Genomic DNA, 7,102 nt, shown 5'->3' on the forward strand with positions numbered 1-7,102 from the left:
TACCACTGCGGGGCGGCGGGGGGGGGCGGCTGCTGTGAGGGGGGAATGGGGAAATGGCGGGGAAGTGGTGGGGAAATGATGGGGAGATGGGGAAATGGGGAAATAGGGAAATGACGGGGAAATGACGGGGAAATGACGGGGAAATAGGGAAAGCCGCGCATTAATAAAAAGTGAGAGAAAGAGGAGAGTGGTGTGTTTCCCTCAGAGCCCTCCCGTTACCTCACAGGGGGCTCAGACTGCTCGCTGTGCTTGTCCAGGAGTGTGCACGCATCCACTTTAATTTTACACTGCATTTTAATTTTAACCTCGTTAGCCCTCACGGGTGATGCGGTGACACAAGTCCCAGCCGCGACTGTCCCCGTAAAGCCTTTAGTCCGACACTCACAACTTGCTGCAGAGGGGCGAGCTGAGCTGGGCACACGCTGTCCGCACAGCAGTAAAACCCATGGCACGGGAGGTACATGCACGGTATCCGAGGACACGGATAAATTTTACATTCCTCTTTAAGGCAGCTGGGATCGTGGCTGTTGGGTTGTTTTTTTTTTTTTTCCTAACTCTGCGTGTCTGATCCCAACCCAAATGTTCCAGCTCCTCTGGGTGATGGCAGGCACGTAAAGGAGGAAGGATATTCCCCTCTCTGAGTGCCCTTTCATCAGGCACGGTTTTCTGCCCTTCTCGGCTGGCCTCAGGGAAAAGGGAGCACGGCCTCATCTGATGAATGCGACCCAGAGTCGTGTGCGTGTCCTCGCAAACACTCAGGTCATTGTCAGAAAGGAGACGGGGGAGAGAACAAGCTCCTTTTCCTGAAAACGCAGAGCGGAGCGAAACCTGTGCCAGCGCCGCCGCCGCCTGCTCGTGGGTCAGGCAAGGGGTGGCTGTGGGGTGAAAACCCCACTGAAGCAGCAGCAGCTGCTGAGCACAGCCCCTCCGGACTGAAAAGAGATCCGAACGAAGGCAACGACAGCTCCGTGCTGTTAAGGGATGACTTTTTAATTGCACTTTTCCAATTTGCTGGCCCCTGGAGGTAGAAAGGGCACACGTTGCCCTCTGCTCCCACCCCTGCTCCTCGGGTCAGCCTCCGGTTGGCAGTGGCACGCTCGAGGCAGGCAGAGCTCAGGGGCATCCTGTGGCAGGGGAAGGGAAGCCTCTCTCCGTTACCAGAGGACGTAGCTCCCTGCCACTGTAAGCCTCATCTTTTTGGCAGCGCTGTCAACTAAAAGCTAGCCGAGAACAAAGGGAAGAGCTTCACGGCTGGGATAACTGGGGGCTCTTCCAGCAGCCTACCCGGGGCAGCACCGTCAATGTCAGCAGGAAATTTCATCCCAGAGATTAAGGGCTGAGCCACGAGCTGAACAACGCTTGTTTGGAGCCGGAGGGGGGAGCGGGGGCAAGCAGCACCAGCCACCATTTCTGCAAAGCCCCCCGGGGCCTGGAGGCTCGCAAGGGCAGTGTCAGCAGCAGACCATCCTCTGAGCCTGGGGGCATCTCGCGGTTCACTTAAGCACACGAAAGATGGCAGTGCCAGAGCAAGCACCCGTCCTGCTTTTCACAGGGCTGCACCAGAGCGGTTTGCCCGCCGCAGCTCCAGCTGGCACAGCTCCAGCCCCTGCTCCAACGCGGCACAGTTTAAAACAGCACCCAGGGCGGTCGCAGCAACGTGCAGGACTTGACTTTGCAAGCAGCCAGCTGTGGAAGCACCGCTGTGAAGCACACTCCTCCGCTGCGCATGCACAGCCTCTCCCCGAGTGGGGAAAGTTTTTTTTTTTGTTTTTTTTAATAAAACCTGAAATGTAAAGAACAGTCAGGGGATGCAGAGGATCACAGCAGCACAGGATGCCGCTGCTCACGGACAGGAGCCACTGGAGGATCCAGGCAGCTGCTCCCCGTGCAGGCAGCCCTGTACCGGTAGTGGCGGTGCTGGCAGGGAGGTGTCAGGGCAGCGCCTGGCCACCTTACTCCACGCCGGATACTCACTGTTAAACAAAATGAGTATTTTCCACAGCCGTGCCTCGCTTTTTGCCTTGGCTCACCCTGCTGCGGGCAGCACCAGCGCACCGGGAGCGCGCTGGGGCCAGCGTGCTCTTTGGTTGATTTTGTTCCCGAGGAGCGCTGCTCGCGCTTGGGTGCGAGCCCTGTGCCGGAGAGAGACATAAAATACGTGACTTTCTCCGTACAGCTGCTGGGTGAAAACAAAACCCCCACATAGCACACACAAAACAACAGAGGCAGTTATTATGCGGGTTGTCACGCAGGAGAGGGGCTGTCCCCCCGTCCTCCCCCTCTGGCAATGCGGCAGAGACCAGAGCCACGGACGATTTGTAGCGCTCCAGCAAATCACGTAAGGAAACTGGGTAGAGAATCGCAGCATGCTGTAAGGTTTTGCTTTCAAATCTTGTGAGTGATAGGCGTATCCTGGAGTGCTCCCAGCCGTGTGCGGGACGTGCATCGGGTCCACGGCTGTGCAGGAAACCACACCAGGACCAAGGAGAAGCGCGGCAGGCTGCAGAACTCCCGCTAAACCTGCAAAAGCTGCCAAGGAAGTTTCTAACAGGGATGCAGAGCTGGTGTCTTCTGCGAGATCACGCGCACATGGGTTTAACGCGGTCCTGCCGCCGTGGGTCCGGCAGCCACGATTGCACGCGACAGGATTTTTCTCACCATCAGCAGTACGGACAGGTCGCACACCACTCAGCACGGCTGGCACCCTACAAAGCACGGGGACCCAGGCGTGGCAGGGTGCCCTGCAGACAGCCTCCCCTCCCCAGCACCTTTTCTCCCCGTGGGGTCCCCCCAGACGTGCCCGCCGTGTCCACCCCGTGGTGGATCTGTTTGAGGAAGGCGTGTAGCCAGGGCAGACAGCAGCCAGCGCCTGACTCACGTCTATCTGAGCAAGGCTCCTCACCTCCGCGGGACACCGGCACACCCACCCATAAAGCCCTATCTATCTCTGCCGCTCAGCAAACCCTTGTTAAGGTGCTCGCAAATTTTCAGCACGAAGGCCATTATGTGAGGGCGACACGTTGCAAACCTCCGGAGGGCTTGGGGGGGGGGGGCTTTTTTGGGAGGCGTTTTGGGGAAGGTGCCGTACAGCAGGGCTGGCGATGGGTGCCCTAGTGTGAATTCTGCGCGTATGGGCGCTGCTGGGTGGGGAATGGTTCGGAGAGAGCGGCCTTTCCACAGGGACTGGGGAAAATGGACTTTCACCTCCCATCCTTGTGGGAAAGACGTTTGGGCTGGAAAGCGGTGGGGGCCTGCCAGGCTGAGGGGAGGCTCGGTGGTGTATTTGGGGGTCGTGATGGCGCACTGTGAGGGTCTGTACCCCTCAGTGCCATCATGTCCCCCCTTAGTGCCATTGTGTCCCCTCTCAGAGCCATCACGTCCCCCTTTAGAGCCATCATGTCCACCCTCAGAGCCAACACATCCCCCTCAGAGGCATCATGTCCCCCTCAGAGCCATGTCCCCCCTCAGAGCCATGTCCCTCCCACACCCATCGTGTCCCCCTCAGAGCCACGTCCCCCTCAGTGCCACCACGTCCCCCCTCAGGGTGCCACCACAGCGAGGCGCAGCACCAAGAGCCACCTCCACCTACCCCGTGCAGCACACCCACACCCCGCCCCACCCCAAATCGGGGGGACGAATTTTAAAAAAACACACCAAAACGCCCTAAAACCACTTTAAATTCAGCTTTTAATGCTCAGCAGGTAACGTCCCTTTGGCAGTTGGGGGGGGGGGGACACAGCCCTCCCCCCCCCCGCCGCCTACGTGCGCCCCGCCACTGCCCTCATGGCCCGGCCCCGCGGACCGTACCAAGGGCCGGCCGGGGGGGGGAGACGGGGGGGGACCGGGGGGCGTCCGGGGAGTTTGTGGGGGATAACTGAGGGGCCGGGGGGGGGCGGGGGCTCCCGGCGGGCCGCGGAGGGGCCGCTCGGCAGGCGAGGAGCGGCGGAGGAGCGGGGAAGGGGCGGGGTGAGCGGGGCGGGCGGGCCGGCGGGGCCGAATGGTTCCTCCCCGCCTCACGGACGTGCAGAAGCGAACGCGCTGTCACCGGGGGGGGGGGGGAGTAGGTAACGAGGGAGCGCGGAGCCGCGAGGGGGGGGGAGCAGGCGGATCCCTATTGGCCGCCGCGCCTCGGGGGCGTGTCCCGGCGGCGGGCGGGCGGCGCGGCGATTGGCTGCGGCGGGGAAAGGGGCGGGGCGAGGGGCCGCGGCGCGCGGCGTGGGCCGGGCCGGGGGCAGAAGGGAGAAGTTGGCGGCGGCGGCGGGGGCAGCGCGGAGCGGCGGGGGCAGGTGAGGGGCCGGGCGGGGCGGGCGCGGCGGGGCGGGGGTCGGGCACGGGGGGAGCCCCCGCCTCGGAACCCCCGGCGGGAGGGTCCCGGGCGCGTTATCTCCGCCGCGCTGCAGGTGGGCCCCGCCGCCGCCACCCTCCAGGAGCAGGTGAGCCACTGACTAACGCACATTGTGCTCTCGGCGACCCCACTGTGCGTGTGACAGCGGCTAACCTGCTCCTCGGGCACCGCTGGGCGGCCGCCTCGCCTCGCCTCGCCTCGCCTCGCCGGCACGACGCCTCGCACCCGCGGCGGGGCTGCGGCACGATGCGGAGACGCCGTCCGTCCGTCCGTCCGTCGGTCCCACCTGCAGCTTCCCATCGCCAGCGACTGACCGCCACCAGCCTCACCTCCGCCCGTCCCACCGGTGAGTGACTTCCCATGGCCGGCCGCGCCAAGCCTCGCTGCCCTCTGTCCGTCCATCCGTCCCACCAGCGAGTGACTTCCCAGCACTTGCAGCGGCAGAGCCGGACGGAGCGGAGCAGGCAGCCGAGGCAAAGAGTCGGCGGTGAAGTTGCACGGGCCGGAGCAGCGGGGTGAAGGAGAGATGTGGTTTCTTCCCCCCCCCCCCCCGCCCCTGCTCGTCTCCAAAGTAAATACGTGTTAATGGACGCTGTACCAAGTTAAAGAGGCGCTTTATCCCAGCCGGTGACGTCTTGATACCCAGTCAGTGACTAACTGAACTGCTATTGCCAAGGGTGTGTTAATAGAAGAAACCATGCCTGGTATTGCCCTGGATGAGTCACCTTTAAAGAGAGACTCTGTAATCTGTTAAATGAGAAGCAGAAATGAGCCTTGCTTTCCTTTTTTCGCTGTCGCTTGCTTCCCATCCCACCCCTCACCTTTGCTCCCTCCTTTCTGCTTCTAGCACCGGGGCTGTTTTGGTCCCGGCCGGGCTGCCCTGCACGCTCACGCTGTGATATCACACAGGGGACTCTGACTTCATGGCCTGAGGAGCAGGAAGGCGAACGGGCAGGGGCTCCTCCAGCTGTGCAGGGCAGCTGTCACTCGAAATCGAGGAAGTGACGAGGCAAATTGCTTCTTGAGCAAAGTTTTCTCTTTCGATTTTGAGCCCATCAAAGGAGCTGGGTAGTTGAAAAGTGTCTTTTTAGAGCATGGCACAGCTTTATCTCCTGCTTAAGCTAATAATAACCAGATAGGATTCGCTGCAGCCCTCCCAGGTTTCCTGAAAGGGTTTTCTGAAAGGTAGCCTCTTTCTTGGGCTGCTGACATGTAACCCTGGACCGTTGTACAGGCATAATCTCCTCAAGGAATCAGCAGCGCTCTGCTCAGTAAGTACTTAACCATACAGAAAAGCAGAGCGACATCCTTTCTACAGAGCAAGTCTCTTACAAAGAAATTCTGCCTGTCCCCATCTCCCCTGCCTGTGCTCGTTTGACATTTCTCCTGTCAGGTCCCAGAGGAGCATCTGCTCTTCAGAAAGGAAAATCAGTTCCTTGCGTGCCTCGTGCTGATTAGGTGAGTCAAGGCACACCAGAAAGAGAGGAAAACTGCCTGAATTTACCAAAGCTGCTTTCACACTTGTTCAGTAGCCAAACGGGTCTTGTCTGATAGGGGGGGGGAAACAAATTTCTCAGCTTTCCCAGCCCCAGACCGCTTTCCTGTTCCCCAGCTGCACTTCCAGCTGCAGATCTGCGGCTCTCTGAGCAGGCAGGAGCACTGCTGTAGCCATGTGGAGATCAGGGTGGGGGGAAACGTGCAAGATACCAGTACCTGCGTATGGGTGTCTGTGTCCTGACAGCGTATCTGCACGTTGAAACTGAAGTCTGGCAATGCCGTACCACCTTATTTCACAGGTAACAAATCTGTACCCAAAATGAAGGCGCTCTGCTTCTCTTTGAAGAAATAGCCCCGCGTTCGGCCCCATGCTGCCCGATGACTAACTGCTGGAGACCCCACTGGCAGAAATGGCTCTGCAGGTTGCCCGGTTGCTCTGGCAAGGTTTGTCCCAGTTCCCATCAGGCAGCACTCGGTATGAAAACTTGCAGCTTCCCGCTACCTGCGAGACCATCCTGTTCAGCTCCAGTAAGCAAAGGCAAGGGATTGAAATGAGGTTGGTTTGTTTTCTGTTTTTTTGTGTGTTTCTCCAGTATGTGGGGGAAGCATACAGCTGAATTCCTGTTTTTAACATTCTTTTGGCATGATTCAAAGCTAACCTGCCGTGCTGTCACCTGAAATCTTCAATAAATGGTGCAAAACCAGTGTTTGGGTGCTCATTACTCTAACTCAGGGCTCAGCACAGAGCCGAGCAGCTCTGTAAGGTGTATTCGGTTACCCCGACCAAGCCAAGAGGAAGGCTGTGCCTCCTCAGTGAAGTACCTGTCTGATACGTGCCACGGACCTCCCATCTCCAATTTTGCCTCTATATCAAGAGAAGGCAGTTTGAAAAGGAGGGGGGAAGGTGTCCGTGCGACCTGGCCGTCTCTCAAGCCAAAACCCTAGTGCTGGTGCCTTTGCCCCTGCCCTAGCCCAGGAGCCCTTTCTGAACGTGGAGCCCGCGGAGCCATGGCTGCTCTGAAGAGTGCTCCTGAGCGATGAGGAAAATACGCCAGGGCTAAGGCGTCCCTTCATTTAAGCGTTCAGCTTGTTCAGCAGCCAGTAACCAGATTTGTAAGGTGATACTTCGGTAACCAGAGCATCCAGGAGCTAAAGGGTCTTGCTGAGAATGGATGCGGTAAGATTTTGGGGAGAGGAATGCCTTATGGGTGGGGAAGATGCTGAAAGTCAGGCCTATTAAGCTAAAGGGACTCTGTGCAC

General features: G+C 59.4%; 1 long non-coding RNA gene across 2 annotated transcripts; it reads left to right on the forward strand.

Moving 5' to 3' along the window:
* Nucleotides 1-3,794: 3,794 nt before the first annotated feature.
* LOC106031755 (uncharacterized) lies at nucleotides 3,795-6,546 on the forward strand. 2 transcript variants are annotated; one of them, XR_010831669.1, is made up of 2 exons: nucleotides 3,795-4,286; nucleotides 4,401-6,546. It is a non-coding gene; the product is annotated as an uncharacterized lncRNA (long non-coding RNA). The 2 variants fall into 2 exon arrangements; XR_010831668.1 differs by having other exon boundaries at nucleotides 4,491-6,546.
* Nucleotides 6,547-7,102: the final 556 nt, after the last annotated feature.

The sequence above is a fragment of the Anser cygnoides genome, chromosome 5 (assembly GCF_040182565.1).
Source record: "Anser cygnoides isolate HZ-2024a breed goose chromosome 5, Taihu_goose_T2T_genome, whole genome shotgun sequence".
NCBI lineage: Eukaryota > Metazoa > Chordata > Aves > Anseriformes > Anatidae > Anser > Anser cygnoides.